The sequence below is a fragment of the Helianthus annuus genome, chromosome 3 (genome assembly GCF_002127325.2).
Source record: "Helianthus annuus cultivar XRQ/B chromosome 3, HanXRQr2.0-SUNRISE, whole genome shotgun sequence".
Lineage (NCBI taxonomy): Eukaryota > Viridiplantae > Streptophyta > Magnoliopsida > Asterales > Asteraceae > Helianthus > Helianthus annuus.
This window is the reverse complement of record NC_035435.2, coordinates 112,141,783-112,164,244: the sequence shown is the minus strand read 5'-3', so window position 1 is coordinate 112,164,244 and position 22,462 is coordinate 112,141,783.

Below are 22,462 nucleotides of genomic sequence, written 5' to 3'. Positions count from 1 at the left end.
TCACTTATTATTATAGTTTTTGTCACGAATTCAGACAAATTTTGCTTCTATAAAGGCATCCAAGAACCAATTCACCCAGTTGAGTTGTAAAAAATTAGGGTTTATTCATGAATCTGAAAAATTAGGGGTGTTGCAGGTGGTGGGTTTAGCGCTGGTGGGAGGTGTACGGTGGTCGATTGGGTTGGTGTGATGGTGATGATGGGTGGCGGTGGTGGGTGGGTGCGATGAAGATGATTGGTGGCGGTGCTGGGATGCTTACGGTGGTTGGTTGTGGATGGTGAAGGTGGGTTTGCGGTGGTGGAGGTGTTGCAGGTGGTGTTGGCCGAAGTGGTGGGTTCTGGATGGTGAACGTGGGTTGTGGATGGTGAAGGTGTGTTAGGCGGTGGTGGGAGGGGTGTTGCAGGTGGATTGATGTTGAAGATAGGTAGGGTTATAAATTATTTTGTTTTATTTTTTAAAAATGATATTAACTAAATGGTGTAAAAAGACTAAAATACCCCTTGGTGTCCAGATTTAACAAAAGAAAATAAACTGGGTTAGGTTTAAAGGACACACCGTGCAAGATTTTGAAACATTAAGTACAAAACCCGTCAATTTTAAAGATAAAGGACACCGCCTGTAATTTGGTGTAAACATAAAGGACAAAACTTGTAATTTACTCTTATCGTTTTAAGGTTTGATTTATATTCCTGTCTGTATTGTCGACTCCGCTGCAACGCGCGGGCTCCCCACTAGTTATAATAAAAGATAAACATATTTCGATATTTAAGAAGAATTTTCTTATTTACACTTTTTTTTTAAGTTATACGTTCTTTTTTACGTAAAATAAAAATGACTTTATTTTGATTTATTTAATTAGAAAACACATCACCATCAGGATGTTGCATCATAAATCTGTCCATAAATACTCAACGCGAAACCCTTGGTGAAATATTTGTTGGTCCGGTAGTGATATTCAGATGTTTGCAGCTATCAAATTCCTTCCTTGTTACATTGGTGATAGTATTACCGACACACACAACATTCTTGTGACAAACCCATTCTCCAAGCTAGGGATGTAGTGTGCTTCCTCTTAACACATTCACGAAGTAATTTAACTTTTACCAAAGTTGGCATTATAATAAAGTTAATAATGTTTTATTTTGCTTATATAATATGAACATTACAAAGTTGTATCATTTGAATTTTTATAATTATTATATGTTTATCAACTTGCTATAGATCCCACAATGTTACATACGCCGGATAAATTAGAGCGGGTAAACATTTCGGGATACAACCTACTAATAACTATGACAACAATTTCTTGCCAAGTTAATCAATTGTATATTTATCTCTTTAATTAGGGTGCAAGGGTTAGGATATAATAGAAAGTTTTTTTTTAGGAAGACTAGGAAATAATCTTGACCATCAATAGATTTAATCAAGGGCTAAGATTAAACGAGTGAAATTGAAGAGAAAAAAAAGGCGCGTGGGTTTGTGTAAGGACATTCTAGTCAATCCAGCACAATAGTTTCTCACTCCTCCAATTCACTCCCCCCATTTTTTAAACGTTGATAACTTTTTTATACGACATTATTTTTTTATAAAAATTGCACAAAAAAACGAGCGTTTTTTTATCTTTAAAACGAGTATCTCTTGCGATATTTTCGAATTTTTTTTTAGAAAACCCAGTTGCGTAAAACGCAATGGAAAAAAACTCAGTTGCGTAAAACGCAATGGAAAAAAACGTAAAAAAAATGACTTTTTCTAAAACGCAATGCACCAAAAAAATAAAGAAATGTCTTATTTCTAAAACGCAATGGCCAGAAAACACAAAGAAATGTCTTATTTCTAAAACGCAATAGCCTAAAAACACAAAAGAAAGTGTACTTTCTAAAATGCAATGGACTGAAAAACATAAAAATGTGTTTTACCTAAAACGCAATGCACAAAAAACGCAAAGAAATGTCTTATTTCTAAAACGTAATGGCCAGAAAACACTTAAAATGTCTTTTTTCTAAAACGCAATGGCCAGAAAACACATAAAAATGTCTTATTTCTAAAACGCAATGGCCAGAAAACACATAAAAATGTCTTATTTCTAAAACGCAATGGCATAAAAACACAAAAGAAAGTGTTCTCTCTAAAACGCAATGAACTGAAAACACATAAAAATGTGTTTTACCTAAAACGCAATGACTAAAAACACTTCAAAAATGTGTTTTTCTAAAACGCAATGGTCAGAAAACATATAAAAATGTCTTATTTCTAAAACGCAATGAACTGAACAACTACATTTATTACATAGATCGAAGCCGATTTCTTCAGATTTCTTCACCGATTGACGAAATTTGAATGTTAGAAACACTTATCAGCGATCGAGTCGAAGGAATCGAGTGATTCGCTTCAAAATCACAGGGAAAAAAATGAGATATTGTATGAAATTAAACTGGGTTTCTTCAAAAAAGTTGAAGAACACGTTGATTGGGTGTTTGAATCATTGATTGATGACGAAAATCGCACTATAATGTACTGATTATTGAGATAGAAAGTGTTGGTACACTTTATGTGGACGCGTCTCGATTCGGTTCGACTCGGTTAGGTTCGGCTCAAGCCCGACGTCGCGACATTCCTCTGTCGTGCGTCCCAGAGTTCGACACGCGAAGCACGGAGAGCCACGAACCGTTCCCGCTGACACATCATCATGACGTCACCATGATGATGTCATGATGACATCATGATGATGTCATGTGTGTAGATAACATTTTCATGCAAATATACATGACGAACTTTGTGAATGATCATGTGTGACGAAGTCTTTAAGGTTCGTCAATATGTGTAGTGACGAAGGTTAGACCTTCGTCACTAAAGACCTTCGCCTCATGAAGGTTCGTCGCCCAGATGTAAGTTCGTCGTGTGGACAGTATAAATAGCTTAGTGTGTTAACAGTTTAAGCTATGAGTGCTGTGAGACTTTGAAAGAGTCTGTAAAACATTGTTTGTATATATTTGTATAAGTTCTCATACCTAATCAATAGATATTGAATCTTTGGTTATGCGTGTGTGTTCTACATTGTGTTTGGTTTACATCGTCATGGGGATTCCGCACCCGCGATTGTGTTTGTGATAAACAAGGATAGGTTACGTATCGGATCCTCCGAGAAAAACGGACCTACAAGTGGTATAAGAGCTTTGGCTCTTTTCCTTGTTTAAAACCAAACATTGTTAGTGTTTTATCAAGTTGTTTAATCATTTTTCAAGAAACTGTTCTTGGTGATATTCATATTTTCTGGAAAATATCTTGAAAATTCGGTGCAATCCTTGTTGTTTTTGCTTTAAGCTTGTTTAAAAAAACCTTGTCTATTGCATATTCATATATTAAAAGGTGGGTTTTTGTTGAAAGTTTGTAGGTCCGGGTTTCGGGATCAAAACCGTGATTTTTGTTTTGGTCAAAAATCACACAAGGATAATGTAACCAAACTTTATGTAAACGGGGTATGATGCTTGGTTAATTATGAAAGTAAAGGATCACTTCTGTGATAAAAGATGCAAAGACACAATGATTTGTACGAGGAAAAAGCCCTTGATCAATGTATGATCTCCGGCATAAAAAACCTCGGGTGATGGCAACTACCGATCACCAACTTCAATATAAGAAAAATATGATTACAACTTTGGATGATAATGAGCTGAGTACAAGGATCACTATTGTTTCGAGTGTCTAAGTGTGTGAGAGTTGCGTTGTATGTTGTGTGTGTTCTTCCGAATGAGGAAGAGTGGTATTTATACATGTGTAGGTGACCTATTTTAGGTAGCTAAACTAATATTCAGCTCATTACCCCTTTAGAAATGAGATACAATCTAGCCTAAATAGCCGCCCATAAATCAAGCCAAGTTTCCATATCCTGTGCAACGTCTATCTTCAATTAAGCTCTTGCCATAATTGTGAAGACGCGTCCCTTTGATCATGATGCCTAGAGCGTATCCTGCTAGATGTTCCTGCAAAACAATATTGTATTGAGCGGAAGTGGCCGTTAGTATGAGGATCACTATAATGTCCCATGATCCTGATCCTGAAGTCCTGCTGAGGATCACTGTCTGCCAAAGAAACAAGGATCACTGGTTAGGATCACGTATAAGGATCACCTATAATAAAAATCCAGCCCTAACAATTGCCCCCAAAATATAAGGAGTTAATTGTAAATAGATGAGTTATATTTTGTTTCGATCTTATCTCTAATGGGCAACTCCAAGAAACTAGCCGTTACACCCGGACTTAGCCGTTGCGATCATTACGTCACAGATGTGACAATTCCTGCAGATCATGATTATAAATAGGAGATAGGGTGAGGATCAGTTTGTATTTAAATTCAAGATACACTCCCTTTATATTCTGCACCGAAGATTGATCAGGTATTCTTCTCTTTCTCTCTTTCTTTGCTCTGTTTTCTGCTCCTACTCTGTTTCCATCCCGTCACAAACATGTTGCTCTAGAATTCTCCACACAAGGATCCCAAGAAGGATAGTCCCTTAAAAAGCCGGGGGATTATCAAGGATTCTCCTACGGAGAGGTGTTGCTTTACTGATGTTCACATAGACAGAATTCGTCATTGCTTTCCGGCGAATGCTGTTTTCAAGTCCTTCACACCTACTGCTCTCTGTTTCGGATACCTGGGTGGCTTTTCCTGCTACTCCATTCACCATAGGGTATTCATATCCTTTTCCATCCTTCACCCAATCCTTCTTTTCTTTAACCGGCATCTCTTATATCCAAGCTATGCCGATGATCTGGAGGGTTCTGTATACCTTCGAGAGGATCATTGAGCAAAAAAGGATTGATCTGGGGATGACGGAGTTGGCCGAGCTTTACGATTTTACCACTTTTGGTTCTTACCGGTATCTGCTGAAACGGAAAGCCGGGGAGGATCACCCTGTCTTCAAGGTCACCAAGAATGATACAAACTGGAAGCGTCGTTTTTTCTTTGTTAGAAGGGATTCCATCCCGGATGGGAAGGATCTGCCCAAGGAATGGGCCACTCATGGTAGGGTAGAGGATCCTCGAAGGATCACTATCAGTCCTGTCTCATATGATGAGGATCACTAATGTCTTTTTTTTTTGTCTTTTATGCAGCTATTTCCGTTGCTCACTTAAAGTTGACCCCTGCTGCAAGAGAAAGAGTGTTAGCTTTTAAAAAGCTTGATCCTGAAGTTAGAAGCTTCCAAGTCACTATCCAAGATTCTCAAGAGATATCCTCTGCATCTGCCACAATGTCAAGTAAGTATCCTCATAGAAAGTAAGTTTTATGTAAGAGTATTTAATTTAATAAGGGAACTTATCTTGTTTTTGAATTGTGTAGGTGCTGGAAAATCTGCCAGGTCTGTTAAATCTGCCTCCAAATTTGGGATAAGTGATCTTGCCAATGTCACGTCTTCGAAGAAGAAGGCTCCTGCTGCCAGTCCTTCAGCATCAGCTCCTAAAGCGCCTATCCGAGGCAAAGGGAAGAAGAGGAAGGCTTCAGATGATCTCCAGGGATTTCCCCTCCTCCGTCAGCAATTCCTTGACTACGTGAATGAGGTACGGATCATTGCCCCTGTTGGTTATCCGTCACGAATATCCCGCTTGTGGATCCTGCTCTTTTGAGGATCACCTGATCCTAAGCTTGTCTTTTTTCTCTTGTTACAGAAACTTGCCGAGATTGAGACCTATCTTGGCCATGTTGAGGACCAGGAGAGCCAAATTGCCGACCTCCAGCAAATGGGTGTGTTAAAGGATCTCAAGATAGCAGATCTTGAGAAAGAACTCCGGGTCACGAAGGCTGAGGCTGCTCAGAGGTTGATCGATATGGATAACGAGAAGCAGGAGATCACCCAAGATGCTAAGGTCTCCGCGGCAATTGCTATGTACAAGATACAACTTCAGATGGCCGAGGAGGCTCAGGATCCTACCTTTGACAAAAGCTCGTGGGACGTTGAAGGTTGGAAGGCAAGGCTGGCGGACCTGGAGGACGAGGATGAGGCTGAGGAGATCCCCATGCTGGAAGGTGGTGATGCTGAGAAGGATCAAGGTGGAGATGCTGGTGGTGATGGAGCAGCGAAGGAGTAGGCTGCATGATTGGGCGATGATGGATATTTCGAGACTAGGCCGGAGCCCAATTTTTTTTAGGATTGGTAGTGGTTTTTTGTGGTAGTGGCGTTTGTGAACAATTATGGTTTGTAATTTGAACAATAGTTTTTAGGGTTAAGGATCCTGGATCCTTTGAACAATAGGTAGGATTACAAAAGGTGGAGGGATCCTCTGTTTGGGGGATGAAACCTTTGTGATCCTGCCGCTTTTATTTTCCTGCACAATGCTAAGACCGCATAGACAATGGACACCCTTTGCCAACCCATGTGGACGGGCCACGTTTTGCTGGTAGAAATGTGGGTTGGCAATTTTGACAACTTTCTTGAAAGGGTTAATGATCCTTTTGTTTAATAATATAACTTTAACTTTTCTGGCTTATCTCGTGTTGTTATCCTTTAATTATCTTCTTTTTTCTCAATTGTCTTTGTAGTATATTTATCAAGAGTTGAAAATATGTTTTAATAAATTTAGGATATGATCCTAGATCAAATATCCTGATATTGAAAATATTCAAAGTATTTTAGTTCAAGGATCATAGGTTTGGTTGTCAAAGTATAAGGGTCGGTTAGGATAATGAGTATAATCAAAATAGTCAAGGATCATACCTGAGGATCCAAGTTAGGATCCTAACCTTCAATCGAGACAATCGTAGATAAGATTTTGATGGATAATAAGGATTAAGGATCCTTATGTGTTTTACCTTTGGCAATCCTGAAAAACGAAGCACAACTTGGGACTAAGCCAATGTAAGAAACAAATTAGTAACTGGGGACATGCCCAAAGGATAACTGAGAATGATCCCGGAGGATCGCTGGGGACAAGCCCAAAGGATAACTGGGGACAAGCCCAAAGGATCGTATGTAAACTGGAGTATGGCCCTTACTGGCGACTATCCAAACTTAGTGACATGAAAATGTCAAAACCTTAGCTAACGTGAAAACGTTAGAAACCTTAGGAACGGATGTATGGTACGTCTACCATTATACGTAGGATCCTAAATATAGCCAGTACGATGAGGTTGCCAGCCCCGGAAGTGGGTACTGGTCCCAAAGACGTGAACTATATCAGGATCATCGTGCGCTGCTGGCGGAAACTGGGGATAATCCCAAGGATAACTGGGGTTGGACCCAAGGATCTGCGGTGCTTTTGAAGATCTTTGACGATATGCTGAAGATACCTGAACTTATCATAACTCAAATGTTTCGTGAGTAGAGGATGAAGGATACATGATCCTTATCCTTAGGTAAAAAGTAAGAAAATGCAATAGTTTCTAGGATAAGCATATTACCAGAGTAGGGATCACTGATATCATCGGGATCCTTCAAGGATACTTCAATGTAAGGATCACGTGCATGGAGGATCATGTTCACATGAAATATTTCTTTAAGTGAACAGCATTCCAGGCTCTTGGCAACAAGTTTCCTTCCATGGTTAGCAACCTGTATGCCCCCTTTCCTGCTTCTGCTTCAATTAAGTAAGGGCCTTCCCACTTTGGTGCTAACTTCCCGTCAGCAGGATTAATAGTGTTTTGGAATGTTTTTCTCAACACCATGTCTCCGACTTGGAACTTCCTTATTCTGACATTTTTGTTGTAGGCACCAGCCATTCTTTGTTGGTAGCTTGCCATCCTTATCCTAGCTAGATCCCTGATTTCCTCAATAGTATCCAAATCTTGAGCTAGGGTTGCCGCATTTTCTTCAGGATCACGAGCACTTGTTCTAGCAGTTGGGATCACCATTTTTGTTGGGATCACTGCTTCTGCCCCAAATACTAAAGAGAAAGGTGTTTGACCAGTGGCATTCTTGGGAGTTGTCCTATCAGCCCATAGCACATAAGGTAACTCCTCTGCCCATTTCCCCTTCTTGGATCCTAGCTTCTTCTTCAGATTGTTGATGATGATCTTGTTGGATGATTCTGCTTGACCATTGGCTTGTGGATGAACTGGTGTTGATGTTATCATCTTGATTCCCCAACTGTCACAAAAGTTAGTGGTTCTGCTTCCAATGAATTGGGAGCCCTTATCACATACAATTTCAGAGGGAATGCCAAATCTAGTTATAATATTTCTTTTGATGAAGGATATGACTTCCTTTTCTCTGACTTGGGCGAAGGCTTCAGCTTCTACCCACTTAGAAAAATAGTCAGTCATGGCAAGCATAAATACTTTTCCACCAGGTGCTATAGGAAGCTTGCCCACTATATCCATTCCCCATCTCATGAATGGCCAAGAGGATGGTATAGGGTGTAGCAGTTCAGCTGGTTGATGAAGGATATTGCTGTGTCTTTGGCAAGGATCACACTTCTTAGCATATTCTACAGCATCCCTTTTCATGGTTGGCCAGTAGTATCCTGTTCTAAGGATCCTTGAGAATAATGCCCTGCCCCCAGTGTGGTTTCCACAATCTCCTTCATGGAAGTCTTTCAACACTTCTTCAATTTCAGGATCCTCAATACATCTTAAATATGGTCCTGCAAGGGATCGTTTATATAGCACATTATTTAAGATTGTAAATTGAGATACCTTGATCCTGAAAGCTCTAGGATTTTCTCCCATTGGAATCTCTCCGTTTTGCAAGTATTTCATGATTGGTGGGATCCATGATCCTGAATAAGATTGAGCTTCTTCACTAGGAATTACTGCAGTATCCTCTTCTATTTCCATGGCCACTTGATTTTCAATAGCAGGAGCCAGGATATGGATGATAGGGATACTTATGTCTTCTGGAATTTTTAAGGATGATCCTAAGTTGGCCAATGCATCAGCTTCCGTGTTATCCTCCCTTGGTACCTGTGTTAAGCTAAAAGAAACAAAAGAGAGTGCCAATTCTTTGACTATCTCTAAATATTTGATTAGTTTTTCGCCTTTAACAGCATAGGATCCATTAAAGTGATTGGTGATTAATAATGAGTCTACATATACTTTAAGATATTTTACCCCCATATCCTTAGCAATTTGCAAGCCAGCAATCAAGGCTTCATACTCAGCCTCATTGTTAGTTGCTTGGAACTCACAGGCTATGGAGTGGGGTATTATGTCCCCCTGTGGCGATTTTAGTAGGATCCCGAGCCCTGTGCCCTTGACATTTGAGGAACCGTCAGTGTGTAGTATCCAAGGATCCTTGGTTTCATCCAGCTGCTGGACCTCCAATTCTGCTTCTTTTTGTAGATCACTACTGAAATCAGCCACAAAGTCGGCTAAGGCTTGTGATTTAATGGCTGTTCTTGGTTCGTATCTTATATCATGGGCACTAAGCTTCACTGCCCACTTAGCCATTCTCCCTGACATCTCCGGTTTCCTGAGGACATTCTTAATTGGAAAATTAGTTTTAACAACAATAGTATGTGTTTCAAAATAATGCCTTAACTTAGTGGATGCCATGATTAATGCAAGAATAAGTTTTTCGAGGTGTGAGTACCTGGATTCGGCATCAAGTAGACTTTTACTTACATAGTAGATAGGATATTGTGTACCTTCATGATCCTTGACAAGGACAGCACTTACAGCGGTTGAGGATACCGCCAGGTATAAGGATAACACATCTCCTTTTTCCGGTTTTGCTAATGCTGGTGCTGAGGACATATATTCTTTAAGGGCTTGTAAAGCCTTCTCATGCTTCTCAGTCCATTCAAACTTCTTATTCTTCCTTAGGATATCGTAGAATTCTTTGCATTTTTCTAAGGATTTCGATATGAACCTGTTCAAAGCTGCTATCCTGCCTGTCAGTCTTTGAACATCCTTGGCATTGGCAGGAGATTTGATATTTATTAATGCTTTGATTTGTTCCGGACTTGCTTCAATGCCCCTCTGGGTTACCATGTATCCTAAGAACTTTCCTGCCTTAACACCAAAATGGCATTTCGAAGGATTAAGTTTCATGTTGTAACTATCAAGGATATCGAATGCTTCTTCCAAATCCCTTAGGTGATCCTCAGCTTTCTTTGACTTGACCACCATGTCATCTATGTACACCTCCATAGTTTTTCCAATTTGATCTTTGAACATCATATTCACCAGCCTTTGATATGTTGCACCTGCATTTCTTAGTCCAAAAGGCATGGCAATATAACAATATAAACCGGTTGGGGTCATAAAGGCTGTATCCTCTTGGTCAGATGGTTCCATCTGAATTTGTTGGAATCCAGATGATGCATCCATAAAGGTCAACAGTTCATGCCCCGCCGTTGCATCCACCATGGAGTCAATGTGGGGTAATGGGAAAGGATCCTTGGGACATGCCTTATTCAGATCAGTGAAATCGACACATACCCTCCACTTTCCATTTTTCTTTTGGACAACAACCACATTGGCTAACCATTTTGGATACTTTACCTCTCTGATCATACCTGCTCGAAGTAGTCTCTCTACTTCTTCTTGGATAATGGCATTCCTTTCTGGTGCAAACTTCCTCCTTTTTTGATGGATTGGTTTGATAGACCTGTTAATGCCAAGTTTGTGAGTAATAATATCCTTAGATATACCTGCCATATCTTCATGTTTCCAAGCAAAGGTAGATTTTCGTCTTTTGAGGAAGGATAGTAAATCTTCTTTCATCTTGCCAAGGATCCCTGACCCGATATAGATTTTTGACTCAGGATCACTAGGATCCAAAAGGATTTCGTCCATATCCTGTTCCCTTGCCTCCAAGACGTTCCTCGGAGGATACTGTAATTGCTATTGCTCCCTTGGCTTCGAGGTTGGCTTCATAGACGAGGTATAACAATCCTTAGCCTCCTGCTGATCACTGTCGATCTTGATTATCCCCCATGGGCTAGGGAGCTTCACACATTGATGGTAGGTAGATGGGACTGCTTTCATATCATGTATCCAAGGCCTGCCAAGGATAACGTTGCAACAAGATAAACAGTCAATAACACAAAATTTTTGGTAATTATGTAATCCTTCCACGTAGATTGGGAGTTTGATGTCCCCCAGAGTTTTCTTTGTTTCCCCACTGAATCCTACAAGCATGGAGGATCTTGGTGTGATGTCTGATTCTGGGATTCCCATCTTCTTCAGGACATCAAGCTTGATAATGTTCACTGAGCTCCCTCCATCAATAAGGATCCTGCGGACAAAATGGTTAGAGATAAAGAGAGTGATAACTAAGCTATCATGGTGAGGATCCTGAATGTTGATGCGATCATCCTCATCAAATGTTATCATCTTCCCTTCTGAGACACTTGATGTTCTAATAGGCCTTTCTCCATTATCCATTTTTGATTCTTTTGCATGTCTTTTGGCCGCCGAGAAGGATGTACCACAGATGTCTGATCCTCCGGATATAAAGTTGATCACTTGTGCATTTGCCGGAGGTGCTGGAGCTTTTTCGGGGATCCTTTTAGGATCATGGGTCCTTTGCTTTTTTCTCCCCAACAATTCTTTTAGATGCCCCTTGCTTAACAGATATCCAATCTCTTTTCTTAAAGCTATGCATTCTTCAGTTAGATGCCCGAAATCCTCATGGTATGCACACCATTTCGACTTGTCTTTAGTCCCGGATGGTTTATCGTTCTTCCTGGGCCATCTAGCCTTTTCACCTAGATTCTGCATTGCAAGGATCAGTTAATGATTATCAACGGAAAAACAGTATTCTGAGATTGGAGGATAATCTTCATCATCCTCTTCTTGGTCAACAGCATGCACATTCTTGTTCTCATTTCTATGGTAGGATTTGAATTTGTTGTTCTTGAAGGAGGATCCTTGCTTCTCCTGTTTTGAGGATCCTACTTGTCTCTCCTGGATCCTCTTGTCATCCTCTAGCCGGATGAACCTGAGTGCTCGAGTTCTTACTTCATCTAGATTCCTGCATGGTGTCATAACAAGATCATCATAGAATAATGAATCCTTAAGCAGTCCCATCTTGAAGGCTTCAACAGCCGTAGCCATATCCAAGTTGGGAATGTCCAAGGATTCTTTACTAAATTTAGTTATATAATCCCTTAGTGATTCATTATGACTTTGAGTTATCCTGTATAAATCACTAGTTAATTTTTCAAATTTTCTGCTACAAGAGAATTGGTTATTGAATAAATTAACTAAATTAGCAAATGAAGTAATAGAGAAGGGGGGAAGACTTAGCAGCCACTTAAGAGCTGATCCAGTAAGAGTGGATCCAAATCCTTTACATAGGCATGCTTCCTTCAACTTTTCTGGGATAGGATTGATCTCCATCCTCTCCCTATATTGTGCTATGTGCTCCTCTGGATCCGTTGTGCCATCATACAGCTTCATGGTAGGGATATGGAACCTTTTGGGTACCTCTGCATCACAAATTGGTGGTGCAAAACGAGATACCTTGTGGCTTCCATCTGCAATCTCTGGGATAGGCTTGACTACCCCTGGGACACTTGAGATCATATCTTTTAGCTTCTGCAACTCCCTGGCCATAGCATGATTGGTACCTGTATCCTGCATGAATCCATGGTTAGTGGTAGGATAATTATTTAAAGCGTTACCTCCCAATGGGTTCAAGTTAGGGAACCCATATTGCTGGGATTCTGGAACAACGGAGGGATCAGTGGAAGCAATGGTCTGCATTGGAATGAAGTCCCCTTGATGGACATCTAGACTTCCTGTTTGCAAACTTTTTAGGGATCCTGGTATCTGGAAGGATCCTGGTGTCTGGGATGATCCGGGAACGAAGGAGGATCCTTGGCCCTGGAATGATCCTGGAACAAAGGAGGATCCTTGGCCCTGGAATGATCCTGGAACAAAGTAGGATCCTTGAAACTGCTGTGCCCCCGGATAGGCTCCTGAATTCATGAAGGATCCTATGTACTGAGGATAGGATCCTACTGGCTGAAAATGTGAGTCTGATGTCTGAGTCATTGCTGCCGAGTTGAGATGTGATCCTCTTGACTCCCCTATGATTTGCACGTCGGGGATCCCTGATGGCTGGGAAGTGATCATTGGAGTATCGAAGCTCAAGGATTTGGGCATCAGTGGGGAATGATCCTCTGCCGCTTTCTTTTGTCTTTTGAGGTCTCCAATTTCCCTGAGGATCCTGTCATTAGTCTCATCCTGCCGCTGCATACGATCCTTCATCTGCAAAATTAAAGCAAATACATCACTAGTACTGGGAATAGAAGAATTCATAGCAGAAGAAGATAGAGGTTTAGAGAAAGTGGGAGTTGATCTTTTCTCAGTATTTTTTTGAGATCCTGCCGGTGGAGGAGGCAAAGTGATCTGTGATGAGGTGACTGCAGACATCGCCGTGGACGTGTTCTTCAATGATGAAGCCATGTAACTCTTTGAAATGATTTCGAACAAAAGATTTTCTTATGAATGAAGCACCAATTGCCCCACGGTGGGCGCCAAACTGTTTTGGTCAAAAATCACACAAGGATAATGTAACCAAACTTTATGTAAACGGGGTATGATGCTTGGTTAATTATGAAAGTAAAGGATCACTTCTGTGATAAAAGATGCAAAGACACAATGATTTGTACGAGGAAAAAGCCCTTGATCAATGTATGATCTCCGGCATAAAAAACCTCGGGTGATGGCAACTACCGATCACCAACTTCAATATAAGAAAAATATGATTACAACTTTGGATGATAATGAGCTGAGTACAAGGATCACTATTGTTTCGAGTGTCTAAGTGTGTGAGAGTTGCGTTGTATGTTGTGTGTGTTCTTCCGAATGAGGAAGAGTGGTATTTATACATGTGTAGGTGACCTATTTTAGGTAGCTAAACTAATATTCAGCTCATTACCCCTTTAGAAATGAGATACAATCTAGCCTAAATAGCCGCCCATAAATCAAGCCAAGTTTCCATATCCTGTGCAACGTCTATCTTCAATTAAGCTCTTGCCATAATTGTGAAGACGCGTCCCTTTGATCATGATGCCTAGAGCGTATCCTGCTAGATGTTCCTGCAAAACAATATTGTATTGAGCGGAAGTGGCCGTTAGTATGAGGATCACTATAATGTCCCATGATCCTGATCCTGAAGTCCTGCTGAGGATCACTGTCTGCCAAAGAAACAAGGATCACTGGTTAGGATCACGTATAAGGATCACCTATAATAAAAATCCAGCCCTAACAATTTTCATGATGATGTTCATAGATGGAAGAAATTAGAGATGATAAACAAACAAACTTTGTATTAATCCGGTAGTAAACATTACAAGTCGGCCCGATTACATGATAACCGAACTAATACCAAAGAAGTATACATCCGGGGAGAAACCAAGTGGTGATTTCTCCCGGTGAGGTCTCAAACCTCCTCCAACTCTCTTGTGTTGCAAATGACAAAGTGTTGGTATTTATACCCAACATAGGTTGTATGGTCGAAGGATCTAACTGACTGATCGATAGATCATCTGTCGATCATCCAGCTATCGAAAGATACACATATACCTCGAAGGATGACATATCCTTCGAGGTCCATCTTCATCCTTCGATGGATATCTTTCGAGCTCATCGAAGGATATACACAATCCTTCGATGCCTTATCCTTCGACACCAAACATTATACAACCATAATTTGTCTAGCAAACACACACGGTCAAACGAATAACCCTCTCGTTTGACCACTTCAAACGAGCGGGTCTATACACGTTCGATAGACCGTTTCACTAACTATTACAAATTCAGCGTAAAATAATAACTAATCTATTCGACAAGCATCGGACACAAAATCTGCATCAACAAATTCCCCCTTGTCCGTTGCTGTCGAATGCTGAAAATGCAACTGCAATCGATCTTCAGTCAAGTATTCATCTTCTCTGTGTTAACAAATTCCCCCTTGACCGATGATCCAGGTAAGTAGTATCTTGGTGCTCCTTGTATAATATTTCCCCCTTAAAGTACGCGTATCCGTGTTGGGTGTTGTGCAATTTCCTCAAAAGGCTCAATTGACCGATCTTCCGCTGATCTTCCAATACTCCAACCGGCATTTGATAAGGGTTCCATTCTTTAAAACCTGCATCAAGTCTTGATCTTCAAGTATACTACATTGATAGAGATTTCTGGTGAACTGTCTTCTGTAAACCGTCTTTGTGGAATCGACCAAGTAATGCACTTTAATCTTCAGCATCAACACTCAGGAAAGTCAGCTAGACCAAGTGTATCCCTTGCAAGCTCAACCAAACGACACGCTTAGTTGAACTACATCCAGATCTCATTGTCTCGCCTTTGTGAAGTTGACCACGTAATGCACTACGAATCTTCAGCATCAGTACTCAGGAAGTCAGCTTGACCAAGTACATCGTTTGCAAACTCAACGAATTGAGTTACCCCCAGATCCCTGTAAAATCCCAAAGAAACATCAAACCCAAAACCGAATCCTGCAGGTCTTCAGCCTTGAATTATCAACTTCCATAAAGATTCCCCCAGGTCTTCAGTAAACAGCGCTTTGAAACAACTGTCGACTTTAGATACCTGTATGTTTCCGTGCAAAACCCTTCACGCTGGCTGGAGAATTAATTAAAATCCTCAAATATGTGTCTGTGCAAAACATTCCACTCCGAACCGTTTGTATCACCAGAAAATCACAAACTCTACCACCTGAGATTGCGTTTAGAAATTTACCGAAGAAATTCAACATATGAAAATTTTTATCCCCCCATTTCTTTGGTAAAATCTCTAAACCTTAACAGATTCTTTCCACTTCAAAGAAACTGTCGTCAAATGTTCACCAATCCCCTCCACTGAGCGGAACTGTCGTCAATCTTCATTGAATGTTCTCGGTTCCGAAAATTCACGAACATGACTTTCTTCTTTGCATATTCTAGTTGAATAAGAACGTCCCCTGGTACCCCGTAGGATCCGACTTGTATCCCCCCAAAGAATTTGTGAACTCGTTAGGACCGGTATTGACATTATAGGTTCATTCATTCGTTACCAAATGCGAGAATATGACAATAAACAAAAAGATTTCTTCGTTGCATATTCTAGTTGATAAAGAAATTTCGCCTAGTACCCCGTAGGATCCGACTTGTATCCCCCCAAAGACTTTGTGAACTCGTTAGGACCGGTATTGACGTTCTAGGTTCATTCGTTCGTCTTCAAATGCGAGAATATGACAATAAACAAAATGCTTTCGAACATTTACGAATAACCGGTAACAATCATAAATCTTGACGTGCGGAAGTGAACATACCGTGTTGTTTTTGGCCCATAATAGTCGCGTTACCATTTTTGCCATTTGCATCGGTAACTGTGACTACCCCACATTTTTCAAAAATCAAGTTTTCATCATCTCTTGTTTTCATCATGCCGCATCACCCCGCGCGTTTCCAAAACCCATATGAATTTTGGCTTTGAATTCTATTGGTGGCACAAATAGAATAATCAAAGTTGCATGCCAACAAAACACCGTAAAGTTGCCAGTTAATAGACGTCCCCCATTTCTATAAGGATCAACCCATACTCAATCCAATTTAGCACAAGCCCACATGATTAAATCTCAAACCAAAACCATAACACCAATATCAATTTGGTGGACCAATATGGGATATCATCGGCCCAAAATAAATTAATGTATGAAGTTAACTTGAGGGCCCATTAGTTGAAGTATGAGTTTTAACAAGCAAGACCTACTGCCAATAAAAATTATGTCGACAGCCTCCACCCAAAAGTCAACAACCCTAATTTTTTTTTTTAAAAAATCACCAGCCGACATCTCTCATGTACAGCCTCTTTCTCTCTTCTCTGCGATACACAAAGAAGCAACCACCAACATCTTTCAAGTCTGCGATACATCTGATCAATCTTTCGAGCCCCAAACAGCATCCTTCGAAATCTGAATCAAACGAAAGACAAACACGGATCTTTCGAACATATCAGTTTAACTTTCGAAGTTGTTGGTTGTTGAAGATTAGGATGATCTTTTTCGAAGTCAAATCTGTCTAATCTTTCGAAGATGATGATCTTTCGATTCTGTTGGAATGACCTTTCGAAATCAGTTGAATCTGATCCTTCGAAGCACAACAGATCTGATCCTTCGAGGAAAGTGAGATGACCCTTCGAATTCATTTGATCTTTCACAGAATTTGAGATGACCCTTCGAAATAGGTAGATGATCCTTCGAAAACAGTTTGATCTTTCAAAGGATTTGAGATGACCCTTCGATACATTTTTCATCTTTCGTAGTTTGAAGGCACCAAGAACATCAAGAACACATCAACTGTGTAAATTTGCAGATTTGACGAAAACACTCATTTGATAATGAAAACTTGAAAAACATGGTGTAAATCATAATAAATAACCCTCTGATGCATTTCGTGTAAGGTCAGACCCATTCATTCGGGTCAGATCTGGGTTTTTCTTGATTTTCACCATTTTTTACATCTTGAACAAAAGACACAAAAATCACAGATCTAGAGCACATGTGACTTAGTAAACGGTTAGATTTACTAAATCGGGCACCATGGCTCTGATACCAATTGTAGGTCCGGGTTTCGGGATCAAAACCGTGATTTTCATGATTATGTTCATAGATGGAAGAAATTAGAGATGATAAACAAACAAACTTTGTATTAATCCGATAGTAAACATTACAAGTCGGCCCGATTACATGATAACCGAACTAATACCAAAGAAGTATACATCCGGGGAGAAACCAAGTGGTGATTTCTCCCGGTGAGGTCTCAAACCTCCTCCAACTCTCTTGTGTTGCAAATGACAAAGTGTTGGTATTTATACCCAACATAGGTTGTATGGTCGAAGGATCTAACTGACTGATCGATAGATCATCTGTCGATCATCCAACTATCGAAAGATACACATATACCTCGAAGGATGACATATCCTTCGAGGTCCATCTTCATCCTTCGATGGATATCTTTCGAGCTCATCGAAGGATATACACAATCCTTCGATGCCTTATCCTTCGACACCAAACATTATACAACCATAATTTGTCTAGCAAACACACACGGTCAAACGAATAACCCTCTCGTTTGACCACTTCAAACGAGCGGGTCTATACACGTTCGATAGACCGTTTCACTAACTATTACAAATTCAGCGTAAAATAATAACTAATCTATTCGACAAGCATCGGACACAAAATCTGCATCAACAAAGTTTAAGAAAAATTGTGTTCGAAAATTTGTCCGGTGAAATTTTAGCCGGAATATTCAAGTTGTTCTTCATAATCATCAAGTGTGTTCATCAGATCTTCATACAGTTCATAATATTCTCCATATATTTCTGTATTTTGATCTTTGTTTTGGTGAATGATTGAAGTGTTTGTGCTTAAAATATATTAATTTGACTTTTGTTTACAAAAGACATGATTAGTTGTTGAGTGAACTGGTACAGTGAGGTGTAGTTTGAAAATGGGTGTCTTTTGTCAGAAGATAAGGTTCAGAGGATAAGATTTACTTTGTGTGAAATTATCTATTCGACCTTCGCCAACATTGAATCTGGTATCTTGTCACTCAAACTTCGTCACAATCATTGAACCTTCATCAACTTCAGCTTTCGTCACCATACAACCTTCGTCAACTCACATACATCTTCGTCAAACAACATAGCCTTCGTCACAAACAAATTTAACCTTCGCCACTTCCTACCTTCGTCAACCATACATCTTCGTCACACATTGAAACTTTGTCAATCATACCAACCTTCGCCAAATATACTACCTTCGCCATACATTGTCGTTGATGAAGTATCATACCTTCGTCATTTGGATCTTTTACGAACTGTCACTACCTTCGTCATCTTTGTCTTTGACGAAGTATCAAGATTTGTCACAAGGGAGTTCGTCGCATTAACTTGTCATTTTTACGCAGAAGCTTTACAAAATTGTTTTAACCATTTGATTTCAAGTTTTTAAGCAGGTAAACTTGTTCATACATCAAATATGAGTACAAATCCATTCGATTGGAGCATTAGCACAGTCCCTGATATGTAATGGGTTAAGTCTTTGATGCCACAAGAAAGAATTTCGGCTAGTGAATGGGCGTGCGTGGCAAATCAAAATCAAAGTATCCAAAATCTGCTCATAAGCGAAAATGAAACGGGTAGCAATAACCGTCCGCCAAAACTCAACCACATGAACGACTATCCATCGTGGAAAGGTCGTTTTCAGAATTATGTTTTAGGTCAAAACACCGAGTTATGGACGTGTTTCACCACAGCATATAACGTCGCTCTTGATGAAGCCGGATCAAATGCTACGACTTTGGCGACCATGGCTGAAAATGACAAGAAGGCGTATGACCTTGAAAAGAAAGCGTTTGCTATTCTTACGCAAGCACTGCACACATATATCTATCATCAATTCGCCCATTGTACCAGCACCAAAGCCTTGTGGGACATCCTAGTTAACAGAGGAGAAGGAAATGCGGCCACACGGAAGACGCGTCATGATTTACTAAAGAAGGTGTTTGAAGGGATTGCTCCTGCTAGTACAAGCCAGCAACCAAAGATACAAACAGCTTTTGTGTCAAATGCTTTCGACCCAAATTCCTATTTTGGAGGAGTAGTTGCAGCACCCCAACCCCAATTTGATATAAATGCCTATCTTCCGAAACCTCAAGTTGCCCCGAAACCTCAAGTTGCCACACCTCAACCCCAATTTGATATAAATGCCTATCTTCTGAAACCTCAAGTTGCCACACCTCAACCCCAATTTGATCCAACTGCCTATTTTCCTAAACCACCTCAAGCCCAAGCCCAACCACAACAAGCCTTCTATGGTAACAAACCTGATATTCCAAATCTTTCCAAAGTAAGTGTAGAAGCTGCAAGGGATCACATGGAAATTCTTACCACTATGGTTAATGCCTACAGCGGATTAGTCGCAGGTCAAATTGGAAACATTAATTTGACCAACGAAGATTATCAGCAGATAGACAGAGATGAGATGGAGTTGATGGACATTAAGTGGGCATTTGCTAGCGCTGTGAGAAGGGCAAAGGATTAAATGAGCAGAACGGGGAGAACCAGCTTGGAAAGCAAAAGGGATACCAAGTACGGATTTGACAAAGGTGCGGTCACATGCTTTAATTGCGGTGAAAAGAGTCATTTCAAGTGTGAGTGCAAACGCCCTAGCAACCAACAAGGCAACCAAAATCCCTTCCAAAATCAAACAAGTACTTCAAATCAAGCTAACAACGAAAGAGGGATAGTAGCTGCTAACAACCAAACCAACCAGTCAGGGCCTTCAAACCCCAACCGAGCATTGATAGTTCAAGCTGATGAAGGGTGTGATTAGTCCGTACAGTTGGGAGGAGGAACTGCATGTTATGCGAAGATCATCAGTCACATCAAGCATGTGCACAAAGAAGAATTCTCTGAAGATGATGATAGTTCGGGATACAGTGGCAGTTCGGATGAAGAACCAGATATGAATGAGAGAACTGGTTCTGAAGGTGATAGTTTGTTGAATGATGCTGAGGAGGTCAAGTGTCAAAAATATGTCTTGATCAAGAAAGCTGATGCTACATCAGAAGAAATGGAGAAGATTCTCACTAAAGATGGATCTTTCTCTTCTCAGACTGCCTTTATAGCTAATGTCTCAGCTTCTATAAGTCAGGTAAAATCTGAAACTCCTAGATATGTAGTGATTGTGCTGATACGAAACATGAATGTGCTGATATGAAACAAGAATCTGAAAAGATTCACAGTCACAATCAGAGTTTGGTTATTGAACTGTCAAAGTGCAAAGAGGCAAACATGGCCTTAGCTCGCAACGAAAAAGATTTTAAATCGGTAATTGAAACACTCAAGAAAAGTGTTTCTGAGTTATCAAAAACAGTTTTTAATAAGCAAACTGGTATTAATAATTACATTAATATCATTGAGGCAACTAAGAAAGAGCTAGCCGAGGCGAAATGTGAGCAGAAGCGATCAAGCTCAAATTGGAGAGTTACTCAAACTCCCGATATGTGCTTGATCACATCATTGACGTTCAACAACTAAAGGGTAATGTTAAAGGCGTTGGGTATAAGTCGTGTCCGCCTCCTTTGAGACACAACTATACCAAGATGCCCGATGAGGAGGAAATGCCGCGTTTTGAGCCAACTGTACATCTTGATTATGAGGAAGTTACAACTGGCTTAGGGTTCAAAACGGACAATTCATCGGAGGGCTCATCTGATAGCAAGGAAAAGTCATCATGTGCTTCAAATCAAAGTCCTCTAACCATTGAGGACTATGATTCTTCGGATGATGAATTAGATGTGAGTGATGAGGATAAATCTCTTGACGATAGAAAAGGAGTAGAAGTACCTTTTGAGAATCACATTCTATGTGATCCTCCTACTCCTGTTGTGCAATCCACTGGTGCTAAACAAGAGATAGATCCTATCACTGAGACAATGTCTACCATTAAAAGTGATAACGTGTTGTATACTTTGGTCGGTGATAGTAAAATTTATTCAGACAAAGATTTTCCAATCAAAAACGTCAATCAATCCTTGATTGATAAAGTGTTTGAAGATAATACACCTAAGTTTTTGGGAAAAGCGATCCCGAGAGTTTCAGTAACTCAGTGTGATCCTATTCCAAAAGCTGAAGTGAGGAAACAATTTGGAAACAAAAACTTACCGACTAAGCAACAACCTGTCGCCTTTAAAGGTAAACAACAACAACGAGCTCAAAAGCCTAAGGCTTTACGCCCAAAGGTTGAATCAAAAGGAGCTCGTTACAAGAAGAAAGCAAAAGACGTTAAGTTTGTGGCCTCCAAAGGTACTGATAAAGTGGAGACTTTTGAAAATAAGTCAAATACCTATTTTGTTAAAAAAGTCAACATTTTGAAACGTAATAGTGATAACAATTACACCCAACACACAAATGGGTGTGAAGCTAGTACCTCTGGATCTACAACTTCAACGTCAGACCATCGAACATAATCTCCTAAGTTTGTTGAAAGGAGATCATGCTTTAAATGCGGGGAGTTTGGCCACATTATCAGAAATTGCACAAAGTCTCCAAAACCAAATTTTGTAGAAAGAGCCCCTTCAAGGTCACCAACAACGTCGTCCTGTGTCACCAAAAACTGACAAACGCACTGTTAAAGAACAGGAAACAAAACAACGACGTAAAAATGTGAAGGTGATCGAAAAGGCTGTAAAAACGGAAGTAAAATCTGTTAATAGGAAACCTAGTTTGTCACAACCATTAAAACCAGAAAGTGTAAATAATACACAAACTGGTAAAAGGAAACAGGCTTGGATACCGAAAACAGGTGAGGATTCAGGGGGAGGCTTGCAATTTAAGGACCTTCAAGAAATTGAAATTACATTTCTTGATTCTCAGGGGCAACCCAAGTCTATGAAGGCTTGGGTCCCTCTCTCCAACTAATCTCTGAGTGAGTGTGCAAGATGTTCCAGGAGGAACTATCGATAGTCATCGGATTGTTGATAGTGGAGTGTCCATGCACAAGATCGGCGA